This window comes from Psammomys obesus, unplaced genomic scaffold (assembly GCF_907164565.1).
Source record: "Psammomys obesus unplaced genomic scaffold, mPsaObe1.curated_primary_1811, whole genome shotgun sequence".
Lineage (NCBI taxonomy): Eukaryota > Metazoa > Chordata > Mammalia > Rodentia > Muridae > Psammomys > Psammomys obesus.
In genome coordinates this window covers 18071584-18094230 of record NW_026596101.1, presented here as the reverse complement: position 1 = coordinate 18094230, position 22647 = coordinate 18071584, and the positions used below count along the sequence as shown (strand labels likewise).

Here is a 22647-nt window from a genome sequence, read left to right as displayed (position 1 = left end):
GAAGGACAAAAGAAGGAAAGAGAGGAAGGGAAGAGGAGACCTGGGGGAAGAGGACGTGAGATGGCGGAAGAGAACAGGAAGGGGAGAGAGATTAATGAGATTCATTGATTTTGAGCAGTCAGAAATAAGCAAATTTTACAGTAAAATTCAATACACCAATTCAGTCGCCAGGCAGCAATTAATGTGCCCTTGCCAATATCTCTGGTGCTCCTGACCCTCTGGGATGCCTCTTTCCTTAATGAGCACTTTACCAAGGTGAGGGTATTTCTGGCTTCTCATGTTTATATGCTTTATTAGTTGAGTTTCTCAAATGTTCAACATTCCAGAACGTACTCGAGCTATTTTAGTTTGAAGGTGGCACCTTGTCTGGTAAATAGGGACAGAAGCTCAGACAAGCTTAGATTCAAATGCAAAATCTGACATCAAGTAGTTTTGGATATATCAGTAACTTGACAAGGTGGTGGGAATAGGATTTGATCTAAGGCTGGCTCATAGATCCTGGGGTAGGTATTCCCTCTTAGGAGGGGCTTCCATTTCCTGTGGCTGCTGATTTTAAACACCCCATCACTGGCACCCTTCCAACATAATCATCCTCAGTCACATTGGAGATAATAATCAAAAAGTGTTTGTAACTGACTAAGTCTTAACTTCTGAAAAGCCACACTCAACAAATGCCATCTAATAAAACACACAGCATTCACGCATTCTTCTACTCTTACTCCTGTGAACTAGAGAAGAAACTGTTATAAACCTTATTTTACAGATTGGGGAACTCAGCTAAAAATGATTAAGTCTCCTAGTACCGGCTGGTGACAGAAAGGCAGAGAAAGAAGTGATGACACTCGACTCTACTCACTCAGCATGATCACTCATCTTAAGAACATTTAAGCTTCCCAAATGAAAACAGGTAGGACTATTTCCAGCCATCTGATCTGCCTGGAGAGAAACAAGGCCAAGCTGCCTTGCTAAGCACGCTGGAATAAATAAAGTATTAAGACATGAGTAAGGGCCTATCATAAAGAATTCCCACACTGTGTCTGCAGTCAGCATAATAACATGGCATTTCTTTTCGTTCTGCATTCCGTCTGGGTAATTCAGTGGAGCCTTAAAGGTGACAAATGAATGTGAAAAAGAGCTGATAGCTCTCTCAGGTGGGAGAAGATGCCAGGAGGACCCTTGGAAAGTGCAGTGACAGCAGGAGGAGGACAGGGTTTGAAAGGAGTTCCAGCTTATTTAGTATGCTTTTATAGTAAAAAAGGTACCTGAAAACTGGCATGGTGGCACAGGCCTGCGTCCCAGCTACTAGGAAGGCTGAGGTAGGAAGATCATAAGATCAAGATTTCTATGGTTTCCAGATTTGAGAGTAGCCTATGCAATTTAGCAAGTCAATGTATACAGGCATACAGACATGCACACATACATACATACATACATACATACATACATACATACATACATACATGGAGAGAAAGACAACAACAACTTAATATGATAAAAGATTAAAAGAAAAAAGTAAGTAAATTACTTCTTACTTATATAATTAATATTACTAAGTCTGGCCCAAAACAAAAGGAATGGTTTTTTAAAGGTGTCACTAATGCCCACACTTCAGTATCCTGCTTTGGAAGCACTTTGGTCCATTTGAAAATATGAAGAAAAAAAAATGCTTTTTTGTTTTGTTGTGTTTTTTAAGACATTTTCTCTTATAGCCAAGGATGACCTCAAAATCACTTGGTATGTAGCCAGTGCTGGCCAGGAACTCCTAATTTGCCTACCTCTACCCCCAAGTATGGGGTTATAGGTGGTACTGGGAATCCAAATCCAGGCCTTTACATATTACCTAAGCATCTACCAACATTGCTACATTTTGAGACAGGTTCTCAAAATTCCTACATATAAAAAGATGACCTTGAATCTCCCTGCCTCCACCTCCCAAGCACAGAGATGCCAGCAATGCCCCAGTACACCAACTTAAAATATGAGATTCTTAAAGATGCTATCTGCCTTCAGAAAGCCAGGAAAATGTCAAAGCTTTGCCGTCTTCTCCAAATATGGATGCTCCTTGCCCAATTATGAAGATATCAGTAAAACAAACCTAAAACAAAATTAATAAGTCACCTGTCAGACGCCTTAAAACCAGATGGTCACTGGCAGACAGAAGACGACACTGGCGTTCTGTTCCTCACAGCTGTGCAGACCAGGAAAAGGCCATTTCACTTTCCATAACACATAATCTTTGTCTAAGAATTTCAATATGATGCATAAAAATGAAAATTTCATGCAACTATTTCTGTTACACAGCTGGTTATTACTGAGTAAGTGCCTTTACTAGTAAAAAAAAAAAAAAAAAAAAAAAACCATAACAATAAATATAAACTAAAATAGGCCTCTGTTTTCTTTTAAGCCTCACAACACTTTAAGTTGTCTGCTACCCAAGAAATATACACTGCTGAGCATTCTTAACTGAGGTGCTCTGCTATACTATCTAACACAATTAACAACTTAACTGCTGGGTTCCTGTAAGGGAGAAGGTACAGGAGGCTGGTATCTGATACCTCACTGTTCCTTCCTGTTACTCCTTTCAAGAAAGCATTCCTATAAGTTTATCAGAAATCTAACGCATGAAATAATAAGTCAACACAACATTAGCGTCAGACATCTGAAATGAGATTTTGATTTGTTAGTCTCCAACACAGTACTTACATTACTATAAATTGTGTGAAGATGAAGACATTTGGCACCGAAGAGCAGTTCTGAAATAACCAACAGCAGGAACAGGCCTGTATTTATGCTCAGTGTTCTCTTGGTCCTATATTTTCGGCAGGAATCAGAGCGTCTGATAGTTAAATATATGGCCAAGCTTTTCACACCACTTGTGAGGCGCACCTAGGTGCGCCGAGGCTTTAAATGACAACACAAGCACTGTGGCACTCCAGTCCTGTTAGAGAGGGAGGATGTACAGCGCAGGGGGATTCTAACATTGGTAAAATGATTAAGGCTCGGGTAGGCCACTGCTACGAAGAGATTCTAGCGGGAATGTTAACATCCTTCCATTACGAGTGGTAATATCCTACAGAACAAAATCCATATCCCTTTACAGGGCCTAGTGACTTAGACTTCACCAGTTTCTACAGCCTGAACCACAGGCTCCCTCAGCACTAGCCCTAGCCCCTCCTCCTTCCCTATCTCAGCAACCACTTTTTATTTCCTCATAGCTGTGGTAAATTTGAGACATTATTTGTAACTGTTCATTTTCTCTCTTCTCTCAGTAGAATTCACAGACCCTCCCAAGATATGCCTACTCCAGTTATTATCTAGCACCAAATGCTACATACAAAGTAAGTGCATGCTTGATGAAGAAATAAACTGTTTACACTAACTTGACTACTGTAATTACATTAGATAAAAATAAACCTATTTATTTGCTCTAGTTTCACTTTGTTGCTGTGACAAATACCATGACCAAAAGCAAAATGGGGGAGAAGAGGTTCTATCCAGCTTATACTCACTGAGCAGAGTCAGGTCAGGAACTCAAGCAGGAACTCAAGCAGGACTTTGAAGTAAAACCAAGGAGGAATGCTACTTATTTGCTGACTTGCAAACCCATGCTTAGCTTTTGTTTTAAAGCTAAGGATCGGGACAGGAGAGATGGCTCAGCAGTTAACGAACACTAAATGTTCCAAAGGACCCTGATTCAAGTCCCAACACATACATGGCAGTTCATAACTATCTGTAACTCCAGTTCCAAGGGATCCAGTGCCCTCTTCTGTTTCTGTGGGTACCAGACACTCAAATGTTACACAGATATGCATGCAGGCAAAACGCCGATACACATAAAACATACATACATATATACATACATACATACATACATACACACATACATTAAATGTAAAATAAAGACTCCCTTCCCAGAGGGCTGTGCCAAGTTGACAGTTAAAGCTAACTAGAACAATATTCAATTTATATCTTCGACACCTCACCACTGTCCTCACAATTGGATTCACTGTATGATGGAGTGAGAAAGACAAAGGCTAAGGGGATTAAATATGCCCTTCCACAAACATTAATTTCCCTGAAAATACTTGGATATATAAAGTTTACCCAAAAAGGCTCATGTGTTGAAGTCTTGTCCAATCATTGAGAAGTATAACTGAATCACGAAGGCTCCAGCCTTATCAAGTGACTGATCCACCAATACCATCATTAATGGTATTATGAAGATGATGAGAACATTCGAAGGTAACTTGGAGAATCTAGGCAACTAAGAATGTGTCTTTGGAAGGGATACCTTTGCCCCAGCTCTCTCTTTCCACTTCCTAGCCACCATGAAATAAGTAATTTTGCTCTTAACATCCTTTTGCCATGATGCTCTACCACCAGCTAGTCATGGGATGAAAGTTCTAAAACCATGCGCTAAAGCAAATCCTTCCTCCTTTAAATTATGTCAATGAAAAGTCTTCTGCCTCAGGTCATACAGTTTTAGAGAGAGGCCCAGTCTGCTGATGTGATACCTTAACCAATTACCTTAAGCTCAAGTACTATGTCTTTTTCCTCATTTGAAAAACAAACATAATTCCTTTCCTATCAACAGCAGTAGAGACTATACATATAAATCAAAAATAAGCATAATTTAAAAATATTTCTATTACTGTCTTTCTCACATACCTCCCTAGGCGTGCCCATTAAAAAAGCAATGTCCATGGCCCATCTGAAGGCTGCTGAGCTACACAAGAAAAGGCTTTCAATGCATTGTCTACACAGTGTTCAAACAGTTTTTAAAATGTTTCTCCACTGTTCAAAGTTTCACATCGAAAAACAAAACAAAACAAGACAAAAACAAAACAAAACAACAACAAAATTCCATTGGCTATTACTTCAGATATGAAGAAAAGAAGAAGTTCTAGGTTTTGTTTTTATTGTGGGATTTTTCTGTTTTGTTGTCTATAGTGCCATATTCAGCCATGGGCTGAATCCAGGACCTATTACATAAGCAATAAATCCTGCCCTGAATGTTCTTTAAAAGACAACGATAGGAATGGAGAGATGGCTCAAAGGTTAAGAGCACTGACTGCTCTTCCAGAGGACCTGAGTTCAATTCCCAGCAACCACATGGTGGCTCACAGCCATCTATAATGAGACTGGTGTATACATAATAAAATAAACCTTTAAAAAAAATAAGACAATGGAGGCTGGAGAAATGGCTCAGAGGTTAAGAACACTGGTTGCTCTTCCAAAGGTCCTGAGTTCAACTCCCAGCAACCACATGGTGGCTCACAACCATCTATAATGAAATCTGGTCCCTTCTTCTGGAGTGCAGGTATATACGCAGGCAGAATTCTGTATACATAATAAATAAATCTTTTTTTAAAAAGACATTGATAAAAATAATAAAAATAATAATATTAATAATGAAAGCATTTCATGATAGTATTTGCAGCTGTAGAGACCCTCCTACCCTAGAAAGCCTCCTCTCTCTTCAGACATTGAATACAGACCTATTTTCCAGGAAACATGCAGAATATACTCAGTGCTACGCATTTATTGATCTTTAATCAGGTGCAGTAGTGAACAGAACCAGAAGCACACCCAAGGGGCTGTTTATGTATCCCCGCCTGACTGTCCAGTCTTTCTTTCCAACCCTGAGAGAGGATGATCTCAGAGTTTTAATAAATCAAGAGCACTGTAAGAGCACACAGGATGCTAAGGCACACAAAAGGAAGCCAAGGACTTGATAAAAGGGAGGGCAACAAATGGAAGGCCATCACAGAGAAAGTAGACTCTGGCCATGCAGAACAAGTAGAAACCAACTCAGATTTTAATGGACTTAGATTTGAAAAGCAACTGCATTTCAAATTATCAAAAGTCCTTTTCATGTATTTATCAAGAGGAAAGAACTAATCCATGTAGAAAATATTTCAAACCATCAAAAACTAAATAATGAACCTGAATCTCACATTACCTTTAGAGTTTACCAGGACATTGACTTTTCAGTCCTCTACATAACTAAATTCTCAGGCCTACAAATCAAGAAAGTGCAGTAGGAAATCTACATCTAAGTAACAACAGAAATAAAAATGAACATCCAACATCCAGTGAGCCTTTAACATAGATGGATTCTCCAATCCTCCACACTGATCTATTGTGCTAACAGAATGAGATGTGGATTAACACAAAGAGAACGCTCACAGCAAGTCTCCAATGCAAACATCAGTCCAAGTTCCTTATGCAAATAGAAAACCAAGGCATGGACATTAGGAAACTTGCCTGAACCCTCAGCCTAAAAATGGAAAGGGCTTAGTCAGAGGTCAAAACTTCAAGAAACAGGTAACAAGTGAGAGGCTAAGTAGGAGGATGGATGTCTGGCAGAAATGTACCAGCTCTTTGGTTTCTCAGGAGCAACTAGTGCAAGGCATAGCATATAACAGAAATGAAGCCAGTGTGAATACAGGCTGGAAACGTGAATGTCCTAGTGCAGAAGAGAAAGGAGCTTTCTGATATGACCACATAGAACAGCTTTACTTTCAATCCATCCTATACTTTTTATTGAAATATGTATATTTCAATACTTTCTTATAATATATCGAGATTGTTATCCCCAGTTCATAAAGGGGAAAAAAAAAGAAATCTGAGCTATATATGCTGTCTTAGTCAAAGTTTCTAGTACTACAAGGAAACACCATGACCAAAAAGCAGGTTGGGGAGATAAGGGTTTATTTGGATTACACGTCCATATCACTGTTCATCATCAAAGGAAGTCAGGACAGGAACTCAAACAGGGCAGGAACCTGGAGGCAGGAGCTAATGCAGAGGCCACAAGGGCGCCACTTCCTGGTTTGCTCCCTATGGCTTGTTTAGCCTGCTTTTATAGAACCCAGGACCACCAGCCCAGGGTGGTACTACCCACAGTGGGCTGCCCCACCACCCCTATCAATCACTAAATAAGAAAATGCTGTACAGCTGGGTCTCATGGAGGCATTTCCTCAATTGAGGTTCCTTTCTCTCAGATAACTCTACACTTGTGTCCAGTTGACATGAGACTAGCCAGCGTATGTGCCAAAAACGTTATTCAAAATGCCAAGTGTGTTGTATAGCGTTATCTGCATAAAGAGAAGGTATTACTTCACTATTAGTGAGACCCTGGTGAACAGCTGTCCCGTGCTGTTAACCCCACATCCCTAAGTGCTCTGTAGAGTGGAGGCTTGGTGAAACTGTCCTCTGTGTTAGGCTACGAGAAAGGAATCTGATAATATGCACAGTCTAAAGTAGCCATTCTTCCCCCAAGAGAACACGAAAATACTCAAGATCAACGCAGCAATTCAAATGCAGACCTGAATCCAACCTAAGTTTCTTTCCACCGCACTAATACACTATCAGATACTGAATATAAACATAGGGATATCATGCAAAACGTAAATCTTAATTAATTCAGCTCTCACCATAACTAAAATGAATAATATGTCCATTTTCAAATACCCAAGGCTTCATCGGTTGCTAGGTAGGAGGCCAGGCATGATGGTCCACACCTTTAATCTCTGCACTTTGGAAGCAGAGGCAGACAGAACTCTGTGAGTTCAAGGCAAGCCTGGTCTACAGAGTGAATTCAAGGGCAGCGAGAGCTATCCAGGACTATCTTCAGAAAACAAAAAATAAAAATAAAAGAATCAAGAAGCAAACTAGGCAAACTACTATATTAAGCAGGGGGCTGTGGTAGAACCAATCGAGGTTATTTGAAAATGTATTTCATTAGTGGCAATCACTTTTCTGAAACAGTTTGCTTGTATCTCTGGCATACTTTCAATACACACTGATGAAACCATAACGTAAAGTGAATTTGCAAGCATGGTTTTACTGCCACGTTCTTACAGTAACGATGAAAATTGCAGTTCTACATTACAGCTTCTTCTTACACCTTGTTCAAGTTCCCATTCACATGGCTGAATGTGTCCTTAATATGTTCCCTCATGTACACACATCTCTAATATCATCAAGTCCCATGAGCTCTACTTCCAAAACACACTGGAAAGCAGTCCTCTTCTGATGACATCAATCATCCAGGCCTTTCTTGCACTTGGATGACACAACAGTCCAGCTCAAGGTCCCACGCCTTCATCACCATATAATAGTACAAGCAGGGCCGTCAACTCACACAGGCTACCTGGGACTTCCTGAGTTTGGTCACTCCAAGTCCCACATCTCAGAAAATACTTATGGTTGAGCAATTCAATTCACCATAGTCTGTGGTGGGATTTTTCTAGGGCCAGTGCTTGGCGTTACATGAACCTCCATCCTTAATTCATATCTGCCCTTCCTGGATCAGCACTCTGCCTTTTGTCCCTAAAGTTCCTCTCGCTGGAATGCCTGGTCCTTTGACTGAGTTCACCACAGGGATATAGGAAGATGCTTGAAAAATCCTTGCAACTGGGTTTGCTCTCTCACTGTGGCTACGTCTCTGCAAAGTGCACACCCCAGCAAGCCTGCAGCACCAAGGAGAAGGAGTAACACACAAAGCAGCCTTGGTCCTAAGCTACAGGTTGTAAGGTCAACAGAAGCCACTTAGCTCTGCCCATGGGTGGGCATTTGCACAAGAACAAACAGACTCCCTGAACTTGGAAACGGTCTGTCATCTAGCATTGCTGACACAAAATCTAACTGAGAAGGGTCGTGTCAAACACAGCAGGCAGCTCCATCTCTCTCATAATAAAACCCAAAGAATTCAATTACTTCTACAAACCCTTACAGAATCTGCGCTCCCCAGACCTCCCTACACTGCTCTTCTCAAAACTTTTGTCTCAAACTGAGGAAGTTGTTTTTCCTGATTCAGGATGGTAGCCCTCCTCCGCATACACACACACACACACACACACACACACACACACACACACACACACATACACACGCCGCCGCCACCACCACCACCTCTACTGCAGTCAAATTTTACCTACTTCTTTCATCCAAGTCATCTTGTACTTTAGCTTAAGAATTACCTCCCTAGGAAACAACCCTCAACTCCACTCAGTCCCACTGACTCTTCCTGAACTTTATTATTATCACTGTTCTTCCTAAAAACTACAAGCATTGCTGATTTGGTTACATAATCTTTATACTAAACTCATACATTCAAACATCCTTCCATAAACAAGGTGAGGTGGCACAAACCTGCAATCCCAGCAATCAGCGGGCTAAAACAGAATGGTTACAGATCTGAGGCTTAGGCTATATAGGAGAACTCTGTCTCAAAACAGCAGTAACAACAGCAAAAACAACACACACACACACAAAGGACGAAATCCTTCTGAACGAAGTTAGAGATATCAAACTCTATTATTATATTATTATAATAATATTATTATTTAATAATATAATTAATTAATTTTATAATGTATATTATTATAATATCACTATATTATAATAATATTATTATAATGTTATTATATTATATTATTATACTCTATTAAATGGTTAGCAAATCTATTAACCTGGTATCTTCAGATCTGAATTCTAAAGATTTTCATCACTAAAAACAGAAGTGAAAGCCAAAGAGAGCATAAAGGGATAACTTTTATCCATCATTGTTTTTAAGTAGTTCTATAGGCGTGGGATGAGAGAATGTTAACTGGATATAATTTTCTAAAAACCACAAATAAGTAGGTCCCATTTTTATTTGAATTCTTTCTTCTGAATAAAATAATGGCTCTCTATCAGACTGCACCGCCACCAACTGTCATCAGGAGAAACTGATTTGCTGAAGTCAAAGGAGCTAAACGCATAGAAGGTACAGAACCATGCAAGCCTTTAGCTACAGAAGTCAGAGCAAGAACAACGGCAGCCATGCTCGCTGCCTGACACTGGCTAAGTGGAAAGTGGAGCTCTCTGCCTTCTTCAGGTACTTCGATATTCAAAACAGACCCCTTGAAATCCCAACTTCCATGAAGTGAAAACTCCCTGACCCTGACAGGTGTGCTTCTATACTGAGAGCACCCCTGGACCACGATACACAAAGATCCACTTCCTTGCTAATGGGTAGTATTTGTAATTCTCATAGCAGGAGGTGGACAGGAACAAGGCCTCCTGAAATGCTGACTGAAAATCAACCAGAAAGGGAGGCATGGGGTGGCAAACCTCTAGGAATAAGGAAGGACTCTGGCGGTCACCCCTCAAGTCTGTGCTGTTCTTAGAGGAGGGAGAATGCATGAAGAGACCGCTTTGATTTTGAGTGAAGATAAGCAGCCTAACGGGTATGACTCTGTATCCTAGAGGCCACAGTGTTTTGTCTTACTTTCCTATCTTAGGCAAAGATGGCTGTCTTTCCTTCTTAGGGGCCTCTTCTTTTTATGACCTATAGATACGGATGATGATAACACCTCACAGGGAGGACTTCAGAAGATCAGATAAGGCCAGGCCTGGGGCATTCCCTGGTAATCCCAGTTCTTCAGGACGCTGAGGCAGAAAGATCAAACTGAAAGTTGGCCTGGGTAACACAGTGAGAACTTGTTACAATTTTTTTTTTTTTTTTAATACAAGAAGACCAGAGATGTGGGTTAATGGTAGAACACTTGCTTAGTATACATGAGGCCCTACATTCAAGCCCCACTATCAAAAAAAAAAAAAAAATCAATCTTCAGTGAGACAAGGCAAGAGAAGCACTTAAGACTTCTCCAAGCACCAGGAGGTGGTGGCACAGCCTTTAATCCCAGCACTTGCAAGGCAGAGGCAGGCGGATTTCTGAGTTCCAGGCCAGCCTCCTCTACAGAGTGAGTTCCAAGACAGCCAGGGCCACACATAGAATCCCTGTCAAATAAAAAAAGGGCATCTTAGCCCTTATATTCTCACCACGTAGCATGTATGTGAGTCAATGAAAGCCTCAACTTTGTCAACCTGTGTTCTGCTTAAAGAGGTTAAGTTTACGTAGGAGTAAAACGTCACGCTTGTCAAAAGCACAGATACAAACAGATAAAAACATCCCAGTCTCGAGAAAAACATTCCATTTTGTCAGTATGCCATTGTTCTTTAACTAGAAACAAGCTTTACACACAAACAGCAAACCCTGCAGTCATAACTTCTCTGCTCAAAGCAAGTATTAATTTTGTGCCAATTACTTTGAGAAATCATTTTCCTGAGGGAATGCCAATGTCGCTATTTTAGGGTCAGAACAAAGTCTGCTCATTAAATATATTTGATGACAAGATAAGAAAAAGGAACCACTTTCACTTTTTTCAGAGGCTTCCCTACCCCACAGTCACAGTGGGACAGTCACCTTCCTGGCATGCCTTTCTTCTCCCGTGTCCGTGGGCTACGTCTCTGCTAGGCAATGGCCGTCTCAGAAGTCCACCTTCTCAGTCATCCCTGCAACCTCAGCATCCGACTCACTACAGGATCTCAGCAACTATTAAATGAGTTAACAGCCATGGGAGGTCAGAGAGTCTTCCCATGTTTTCCTTATCATCACATCTTATAACAAACAAAAATCTGGCAAAGACAAGAAATCTAATAGCTGATATCAGAATGTTTTTCCCCCACATCCCACCACTGTCCAGGAGTTGGGGAACTGGTGATTAAAAAAGAAGAAGACTATATTTGGGGCAAGTTTCAACTAACATGTGCACACATCCAGAGACCCCCTAGACGGAAGCACAGCTTGTAAATGGAAGCAGAACAAAAAGGGCACTGTAGACCAGGACTTGTGTTAATGTGGCCTGATGGAGCCCAGAAAGGCCCTGATGGGAATTGAGGCTGTGTTTGTCTGAGCAGATTCAAGTGATCTTACCGTCTGACCGAGGCTGTTTGTGGCATGTGACGTAAGGACCAGCCTGAGGAGAGCCTCTGGAGCAAGGCCCAGGAAGAGCACAGGCCCCAGCACTAGCATGGGGTGTCTCCTCCCACCATTGCCCATGGAAATGTTGTTCTCTTGGTTTTGCCTTCCCCATTTAAAAAAAAAGCTAAGGGCATTCCCAAGTGTATAAAATGGAGAAGTCATACACCACAACTGTCACCTCGAATGGAGGGGTCACGGTGGTTTGCTCTTTTATTAGTTTCCATTCAGTAATTACCTTTGGAACTTCCACTACAGTAAAGGTACCTGAAATACAAGGTGGACCGTCCCAGCACTCAGGAGGCAGGAGCAAGAGGATCAATAAAGTTCAAGGTCAGCCAAGACTACACGGAAATCCTGTCTCAAAGAGAAAGGATAGGAAATACAGAGATGAATGGAATGGTCTCAGGGCAGGAACAAAGCAGGCCTTGAGTTATTCGCCTGTTTGCACGCTCCAGGCCCAGCACCCATTACTACCATTTGGTCACTCTGTGAAGCAGTGGGTCCCTATTTAAGGCTATCGTTCCCAAGGAGGAGACTCCTTAGCTAAGCTACTACACAGCTGTGATCTCAGGAACTAGCGGTGGGAGGAGAAGGGTCAAGGCCAACCTAAGAAGGATGGAGAAACTGTCTCAAAAGAGAAATCAGGGCCAACAGGGTCAGCCTCGGTGTCTAAGAAGTCACACTGGCCACCCACATAGTGTCAGTTAAGGGTTCTATCTCATGGAATCGGCCATAAGTCAAATAGTGGTAGGTTACCCCCTTCATTGCACTAGCATATCTTGCAGGCAGGATGCCATTGTAGATCAACTGGCTTGCGTCTGGGCTAATGTGAATGTTTCTCCTTTGGTAGCATGCAGGGTACCTTCTCATACAAAGGACACTAGAATACAGGGGTGAAGGCAGGCAGCAGCTCAACTGCTCCATGTTCAGTGAGTTGTGGGACGTGTTGTCTTCAGCAGTGGGGCCTTGTTCTCTGTTTGTGCAGAGAAACATAGTCTTGGCAATAGACTGGGGTGTTTAGGCATTCCCATGGAACGCTTGTTTACAATTCAATTAGATATAACCCAATCCTCACAGTGGAAGCTTCATTTGGTGGCAAAAGATGTCCAGTTAGGGCTCTGTTTTCCCCATTACTGGGTGATTTCATTTAGATCCCATTTTATCTTTTATGTATATATGATGTATATATATTTTAGGAAGCTTCTATTATGTTAGCTTTTCACATTACCCTTCAAAAGGTCCCTAATTTTAGCTGTTTCTCCCTGTACTCCCTCCCTCATTCCCCTCTCCTCTCCTCATCCCCATTTGATTCTTCCTTTCCAGTTTCTCCTTATCCATCATAATTATTTTAATTTCTTTCTAGGGAGATCTATCTGTATGTCACTTGGTCCCACCACCCAGGTACCTTACTGATTACAGCTTGGGTATCACTGACTTAACAGCTAATATCTACATATAAGCAAATATTACAATATTTGTCTTTCTGAGTGTGGGTTACCTCACTCAGGATGATTTTTTCCCTAGTTCCATTCATTTACCTGTGAATTTCATAATTTCATTTTTTAACAGCTGAGAAATACACCACTGTGTAAACATACCACATTTTCTTTATCCACTCACCTGCCAAGAGACATGTAGGTTGTTTAAATTTTCTGGCTACTATGAATACAGCAGCAAAGAACATGCTTGAGCAAGTGTCTCTGTGGGTGAGCAAGAACTGAGACTAAATAGCCCAAGGACCTAGAATAAAACCAAATACTACTATTGTTTTTTTAAGTAGTAAAATGAGCCCTAATGACACTGTACTATATTCATAGATCAGTGCCTTCTTTAGCCATCATCAGAGAAGTTTCTTCCTGCAGAGAATGGGAAAAAACAAAACAAAACAAAACAAAAAAAAAAAAAATAGAGACCATAAGCAGAAAATATGCAGAACACTCATCCTAAATAGGATGTCTTCATCAAATCTCTCCCCTCAGGGCTCAGGGAACACTGCAGAAGAGGAGACAGAAAGAGTATAAGACCCAAAGGGAATGGAGGATAGCAAGAACCAAGACCTTCTAAATCAATATCAATGCACATACAAATAAGACACTGAGGCAGCATGGACAGGGCCTAAATAGCTCTGCACTAGATGGGGTCCGAGAGCTGAAAGGAGAAGTAGCCACATGCGCCCATCCCTAACCCAGAAGTGAATTGACAGCCACTTGCAAACGAAAGTTTAGTTTTCTTCGGGGGGGGGGGGGGGCTCAGTAGGTATCTTAGTCAATGTTCTACTGTGAGGAGACAGCATGATCATGGCAACACTTAACCAAGAAAAATATTTAATTGGGGCTGGCTTAGAGTTTGGAGGTTTAGTCCATTTTGGAGGTACGTAGGCAGATATGGTGCTAGAGAGGCAGCAGAGAGACTTTTACAGCAGGGAGAGAGAGAGACTGGGCCTGGCTTGAACTTCTGAAACCTCAAAACCTACTCATAGTGACACATTTTCTCCAAAAAGTGTCATGCTTACTCCAACAAGGCAGCATCTCCTAATTCTGCCACTCCCTGGTGACCAAGCCTTCAAGTCTATGAGTCTATGGAGGCCATTCTGATTCAAACCACTACACCAATGAAAGAAACTACTCTCAAGGGTAGGCTGCATGTCCAGCAGCAAATGGCCAACAGAACACAAACTCAACGGCATCTCTGAAGTTTGTAACGGGATTTTTCCTTTTGTTTCTCGCTTTTTTTTAAACTTTATCTTATCTTTAATTTTTCATTTAATTTTATTAATATATTGGGGGTTTTTTCCTCTCTTTTTACCCTAAAGTTCCTTTGTAAATATATTATAACATCCAGTTTTGTGGTTTTTATAGGACTCCTAAGTGTGAGGATGCATGAATCTTTGTACCTGTATCTGTTTCCTGTGGCTCTTCTTTGGCCCTTTTCCCTCTGTGTGTTTGTTTCATCCTATTCTGATGTTAGATTTTATCTTATTATATTATATTACTACTGCTTACAAACCTGTTTTTTTGTTTTTTGGGGTTTTTTTTCTAGTGAGAGACAGAGAGGGGTGGATCTAGATGGAAGGGGAGGTGGCAAGGAACTGGAAGGAGTAAAGGGAGGAGAACTGTAATCAAAATATATGAGAAGAAAATCTATTTTCAATAAAAGGGGAAAGAGAAAAAAAAGAAGTCATAGTGCAAAGGAAAAAACAGCAAGGATGGCAAGAACACAGCTGTGAACACACAGTGAACATCTTAAGAAGAAGAAAGGGTGGAGGGGTTGGGAAAGGCAGCCCCTGCACACTGTCCTCTACGCCATTAGTGGATGTAAACTGGGTCTGTAGAAGCAGGAAAAAGGAAATCTGAGCAACAGTGTCCTAACGGGATCTAGACATTTCTACCTGTTTGGGATGCTGGTGGACAGGTTACTTAGAAAGGAAATATGTATTTATTTACAGCTGCCTCTTTTCCTGCCACATATGGCAGATGAAGACATTGTGAAGTCCCAGTTCTGCATATCAAATCCTTCTAGTGTTAGCTACCCCCATTTGTTTCCTTCTCTTCATACAGAACTGACTATTACATTCACTCAAATAAAAGGCTAAAGACAAAAGAAAAATGCCAATACTGGGTTCACATTTAATTTTAGAGAAATAACAGACTCCCAGATTTCTCAGTCTGTTCCACATTGAATGAAGAAAAAAATACGTAATTGAGGCAGGCTGTTTACACATCAATTTTCATTCTAAGGTAGATAAAGCGGTACCATTCCTTTAAAGCTTCTAATTTATTTCTTGGGTTTTTATTTTTTGTAGCTAACCTAGAAAACTCAAGTGGAGAGTTAGTGTTATTTATGAGCATGTTAAACACTGTCAGTGTCTATAATAACCACCCTGGGGAATAGCATGGCATCTTAAAAGTGTAATTCTTTGGGTAATATTTATCTATTGCAATGTGATTTTCATTTTCTTTAAAAATTATGCAGCATTGGACTTCATTTACCACCATCTTCCTAGAAACTACTAACTAGCAAAATATGAGTAATAATATATTCAATATCAAGTCATCTGAGAATGTAAACAGCGTTTAACACTAAGCTATTACCACAAAAGCACTGAGAAATTCTACTTTTTATATGCTATTGGTGTTGTCAATAGCTATTATATTCTTCTGATAAAAGCTCAAAACACTGGTTTTGTTCAGAAGAAAAAGAAAAGGAACTTGGTGAGCCCCTTGTCTATGAGGCATGCACTCTGCTTTCTTTGATCCTTACTCTGAATCATCCTTTAAGTGCATATTAATATTTGCAATTTTATAGTCAGGTAAACTGTGTTGAAATAGCCAGGAAAGCAGGAGGTGAGCATACTGAAGATGTAGCCCATTATCACATTCAGCCGCAAATCCAAGAGCCAAATACTCTCTCATGAGTCTAAATACTGGGCCAATGAAGTAAAGGAGCTTGCCTATAAGCCTGATGATCCAAGTTTGACCCCCAGAGCACACATCATGAAAGGAGAGCCCATTCTGCAAGCTACCCTTTGCCAACCATAGAAGTGCCTTGGTATACACACATACAAATAAATAAACAATTACAGTAAGAAAAAGAAGAGGAGGAGAAGAGAAAAAAAATTAAATCTAAATAGTAGGCCAGCTGTGATGGTACACACCTTTAATCCCAGCATCTGGGAGGCGGGGACAGCTGATATTTGTGATTTGAAGGCCCCAAGGCAGCCAGAGCTACACTGTGAGTCATACTTGAGATGCTGCCTCACTGTTGGGACCTTGGGACCATGTGACTGGTCTCAGACATCAGAATTAGGTGAGAGGGAGGCAGGACCTCTCTTTCTTTCCTTGCAGTTCTCCATGCTTTTCCTCCCTCTGAGTGGCGGACAAGGCAAGTTACCCAGGTCGTCTCTGGAAGCCTCTTGTTGAAGATGGTAAAGGAAAACATAGAGGGGGTATAAATAGCATGGACTAAGAACACAACATGGGCACTTCTGCAAGGGTCATCCCTGTGTCACTAACACTGGGCAGCACAGGTGCTGAAGAAGCTTCCCCTGACATGCCAACCCTGAAAGACAAACCACAGCAGGAAACGGTGCAGTCAAACTAGACACTGGGTAATGATGGAAATAACATTTTCTAAGAAACAATACTAGAGTGATAATCATACTATAGTGCAATTTTTGAAACTACTTCCTGTTTTCCAAATTTATAAGCAAACTCATTAGATTGCATTTACATGATTTAATTACGTAAATAGAGTCAAATTCTGAAGAAAAGAATGGATAAATGAATAGGAAAAGGTGAAAGGAAATGTTACTATTAATACAGGTGCTCTTTGAATAGTGGAATAATTTTTATTTTTACTTTTCTTTTAACTTTTCTGTATTTTCCAAGATTAAAGCAATGAGCATAGCCCTTTGAAAATCATTAGAGATTTGTGTGCTTAAAGTTTCCTTTAAAAAGTCAAAACATGCACAGAGGATTCCTACAGCACTACTTCCCATGCCATTTACTCTAAGAAAGTTTTCCACATTTTCAAGAAGACATTTTATGAACACTCAAAACTGCAGTCCATAAACAAACTAAGTCAGAGCAGAGTAAACAGTGTATACCAAAGTTCTAGAAGATGAGGCCATCTGGAACATTACTTTCCTGTTCATTAGCAAGAAGGAAGTTTTAAAAACAAGTTAATACCTAACTCCATTAAAGGCACACTGGTGGTAGAGAAACACTGAAGGGCACAGAGAAATCTCCTGATACTTTTTCCTTTGGTTTAAATGAAGATTACATGAAACAATGGATTCAAATACTTGACAGGACGCCAGGCACATGGTAAGGGCCGGAAGGTTGAATGCGCGCTCCTAGCTTTGTTGTTTCAAGTGGGACTCTTTCTTGCACTGCCAAACTGAAGCTCAATATTTCAAAGTGGTGTCCCCGTTGTTTCTAAGGGTGCTGATAAAGGAAGACCATGTACATTCCCCTAGGCCTGCCTCCCCAGGCTGCCTTAATCTGACCCTGACTCTACAGCTCTCCTGTTGTTTCTGTTCAGGGACGCAAGACAGTTACTGAAAAGATATCCCTGCCCTAAGGTATGGCAAGGAGAAGCCGGTTTATATTTGAAGAATCAGGAAAAAGAGAAAGAACATTGTGGCAAAGAGAGATTTCTCTGCAAAAATACATATAATGGGAAATGTTGTTAAAGCTTTGATGAACAGAATTATTTTCAAAAATACAAGTTAGGGCCAATCATTAATCTCAACTCTTTTAGGAAACGTGTACAATTAAGCTTTAGTGAGTGATAATTTCTTGTACCACAACAATGCCTAGTGTGCATTTCTATGTCTAGGACCTATGATGAGCACTTTTCATCTGGACGAATCAGGTTTACTAGCAGCAAGCAAGAGGTTAACTCTATGGGCGGGGATATAGGTCAATAATTGCAATGCTGGTCTAGCATTCATGAGACCCCAGGTTCAAGCCTAAGTACCGCACAAAGGATGAAGAAAGGAATGAAGGAGGGAAGGAGGACAAAAGAAAAAGGAAAGGTATTCCTCGTAGAATGACTCACACAAACAAAAAAACAGTATTAGGAAGCTCGCATAATCATCAAGGCCAGAGAATCTGGTTCAGCAAAGGGGCCACTACTAGCAGCCAGTAAGACAACTGAATCATAGCACAGGAACTCTCATTCTGGTACCAGCACTGACATTTCTAGAAAGAAGCCCTCCGTAAGCTTAGTGGAACACACAGGCCATGGAACTCAAATTGTATTTTGGCATTGCTGATTCCAGAGTCAGAATAATGGAGAGGGATAGGCTGTTAAATGGAATATTTATTTACTTCACAGACATCAGAGCTATCTGTGACTGTCATTGTAAGACAAAAAGATTGTCTCAATACAAAGATCTTAACCATATACCATCATATGGCAAAGCCTCAACAATCCAGAAGCCTGCTGTATTTAACTGTCTACAGGATTAACAGTAGTTGTCAATCAATGTCAATGGCAGCAACTCCCTTAACACAGGAAGTACAATTCCTTAACAGTGTAAGTAATTTGCCAGGCCTCAGGATGTAATTACATTAAACAAAGAGTTACGTTCTTCTGCTGATGAATGGAAACATGCTGTAGCTGAAAGCAACCCAAGCTAGCCAATTCCAATGAGAGCTCCCCTCTGCATTTTAAGATGGATGTCATTAGCTCACAGAAGATTAACTTCTCCATTTATATTTTAATTCTCCTTCCTGATTAAAAAAAAAAAAAACTGGAGTTTTTCATATATACTTTTTCCTGCTTAATCCAATATTGGGAGTTTCAGTCAATGTGAAGGGAATAATTAACAAATTGTAGAGATTCCCAAAACTGAAAGTAGGAGTCCAAGATGTTTCACCTTTGTTTCAAGTACTTCTGAGTTACACTGACAGTCCTTGGTGTACCGCAAAGGGAACTGAAAGGCAATGTACAGATCAGTCCTGTACACAGGAGGTGTTCTCGTGCAATTTGTGAAATCCACAGTTCATATGAAGAGAAAGCATGCAGCAAGATGCCTTAGTAAGGCTCCTAGAGATGTCACACTTGTGACAGAGGGAGGTGTACATGCAGAGGTCAGACGACAATGTTGAGAGAGTTGGTTCTCTGCTTCTACCAGGTGAGTCCCAGGAATCAAATTCAGGTCATCAGGCTTGGATGTACCTGTAGCCACTGATCCATCTCTCCAGCCCAATCACTCCTTCTTTAAAGCATGCTTAGGCGCTCCTAGAAACTGCTGCATAAGTGAGCTATCCACATGGTAAAACCTTAATTTACAAACCAAATATATTCTCTCAATCAGATATAAACCTGTTTTCAACACAAAAATAAGAGGATCTCATTCAGTATCTTATCATTATAAATTGTATTTCAGAAACAATAGCTTTGCATTGACCATTTTAACAAGTTTCAATGTTCAAGTTTAATAAGCTTTCCACAACTAGACAGCAAAATATGGTTACCCAAAGAAACATATCAAAATGAATCAAGGAAATATTTGCAAATTACAGGTTTTGTAAACTGTACTTACAGCCTACCATATCAAGTTTTAACACCACCTTCTAATTTTATTAATATATATTTTCCATCTTAAACATGCAGGTCCACACAAACCATCTCCCTAGAATACCACCATCTAGTCAGCAAAGGGGGAAATGCATGGGGTTGGGGGGTGTGGACAGTATTAAATCTAACAGAGCTGGGTACAAAGCTCATCTCTGTGATTATTAGCTAGACAAGGTTGGCAAGTTTTTTAACCTTATCTTGCCTGTTTCCTTGTCAATAAAGTAAAAATGCTAAACTAATTATTGTCAAGATTTGGTAACTGTGATTGGTCTGATGCTTGTATTTTTATGCTAATTACTGGCCCTCAAGATCTAGCTACTGCCTTATCCTTGTTGTATAAACCTGCCTAAGACAGTATTCCTAATTGGTTAATAAAGAAGGCCTGCACCTGAGCAGGGCAGAAGAAGGTGGGCGTGGCTAAGGTTCCTGGGCTTTGAGTTGAAGAATCAGGGGAAGTAAACAGAAAGACTGGAAGAGAGGAGGAAGGAGGACACCATGATGGATTAGCGATGTAAGGTAAGCAAGGAGAAGGAACCACAGGGGCCTGCAGGAAGGACTCTTAAAGTGGCGTGGAAAGGAGCGATCCAGATGAAGGATAAGCAAGTATTTATGGAATTATGGATGGGAGATAGGCCAGAAAGGAATGGCTAAGGCAGATGGCTTGGATTGGGGGCTGGGAGGTGGATGCAGAGGTTACTGAGATGGCGTAGGTGGAATTATCTGCCCAGCCCAAGGTGGTATAAGGCAATTATAAAATCTAACAAGTGTCTGTGTCTTAACAATTGTGATGACAGAATAAATAATACCCGTAATAATTGTAGGGCAAATAATAAACATACTTAGCCCAATACCATTTAATTTACAACAACAGGTAACTGACTAAATGCAAAAGAGGCATCACAGAGGACATGGAAAAATAAGAAAGTTTGGAGAGCTGAGAGGTAACATATTCTATTTGGTATAGAAGAGTTACAAACCAGCTGATCCATAGATGACCAGGAATATGGGTTCAGAAACTATGGAAAACAAAAACAGGTTCTGTATGTATGTGTGCGTGTGTGTGTCCGTGTAGAAAGTACACTGGAACACAGATAAACCTAATATCAAGGAGCATTTTCAAAAACTTTCATAATACAGCATTTTATTTCAAAATGTCCATTGTAGCTAAAATGTAAAACATCACCCATAGGCTCACATGTTTCCATACTAAGCCCCAAATTGGTGGTGCTACTTTGGAAAATTGTGAATCTTTAGGGGGCAGAACCTCAGGAGTAGACTTCTTGAGGTTTTATAGCCCAACTTCACATTCATACATACACATACATTACACACATATGTATGTAAATAATGTATATGCATATACATGGAAGATATCAGCACACTCAGGAAGACCTAGTGTAATTCAGTTTTAACCAAATCTATTTAGTAAAGGTGTGCCTGTGGCTCTTGTCATCTTGCAATAGCAAGAACATGATCACTGGAGTTCCGCCACATTCTTTGGATTGGCTCTGCGTAGGCAATCACAGTAACATATACAGTTCCTTTCACATTTACTATCCTTTTTTTCCCACTTTAAACCTTCTAGAATTGGTAGATCTCCTTTTACAATGTCATCTATTTCCTCTCAGATCAACAGAATTCAACACACTGGACAAGAGCTCGCTGAATGCGCAGCTGTTCGTTTGGTCAGAGAATGAGTGGCTGCTGGCCCTTCTCTTGTATGTGCATTCTAGGGAATCGAAATAGGTCCTAATGCTTTTTAAAAACCCTCAAAGATAAATTTCAGTTTTTAAAAAGTTTATTTTTATTAAATTTTTATTTTCTTTTAAAGTTGTTCTATTGTCCATTTTCTCCCTTTCTTGTAAGCACAATGCATGGTTAACTTCCCAAGAGCAAAAATTATTTCAAAAGCATCATTTAGAATCCCCAAGTGTGAAATGATGGCCAAATAAGCTTTTTCTAAAAGATAAACCCGAGAGTAGGAGGCTAGGTGGTTCAATGACCCCTTCGTCCATGAAGATCTGAAAGACACGTTGTCACTCAGCTATGCTAAGTCTAAGCTGCTTGGGGACATGGAAGCCTCCAGTGGCTTCCAGAGTAGCCTGAACACTAGTATACTGGCCCCACCTTGAAAAAATAAAAGAGAAAAAGAAAAATGAAGACCAACTTAACTTTATATTTCTTATTCTCATTTTTCAATCCCTAAAACAAAAATCATCCCTTCTTGGACAAGCCTTAAGAAATCACCCTTTACCTGGTCTGTCTACATGGGTCACTGAGCAGAAAAAAACTGTTCCCCAAGTTTATAGGCACTTTCAAATCCTTCTAGTGTCCGGAACTACACTGTTCCATATAGCACCCAACTTGTCACAGTGTTGCTGACTGGAGACTCACATGAAAAGGGATACACTATAATGTAATCTAGAAACAAAATTTGTGACAAATAAGAGCCTATGAATAACTTATTTGTTAGAATACTCACCTAGCATGATATACAAGGCCCTGGGTTTGAGGCTTGGACCATATGTGCCAAGCATAATAATCATGCCTATAATCCTACCACTCTGGAGGCAGAGACGGGAAGAAGAGAATCTCAAGATCATCCTCAGTAAGAGAATTACTTTAAGGCCAGCCTGGGCTACATAAATCTTACCTTAAAAAACAAAGAAAAGAAAAAAAAAAAGAAAGAAACAGACAGAAGGAAGGAAGGAAGGAAGGAAGGAAGGAAGGAAGGAAGGAAGGAA

The 22647-nt window shown here is 40.4% G+C and overlaps 1 protein-coding gene across 1 annotated transcript in view; it reads right to left on the bottom strand.

The window, feature by feature from the left end:
• Positions 1-22647, bottom strand: part of Suclg2 (succinate-CoA ligase GDP-forming subunit beta) — a 250580-nt gene that overhangs the window by 172021 nt on the left and 55912 nt on the right. The window lies entirely within an intron of this gene.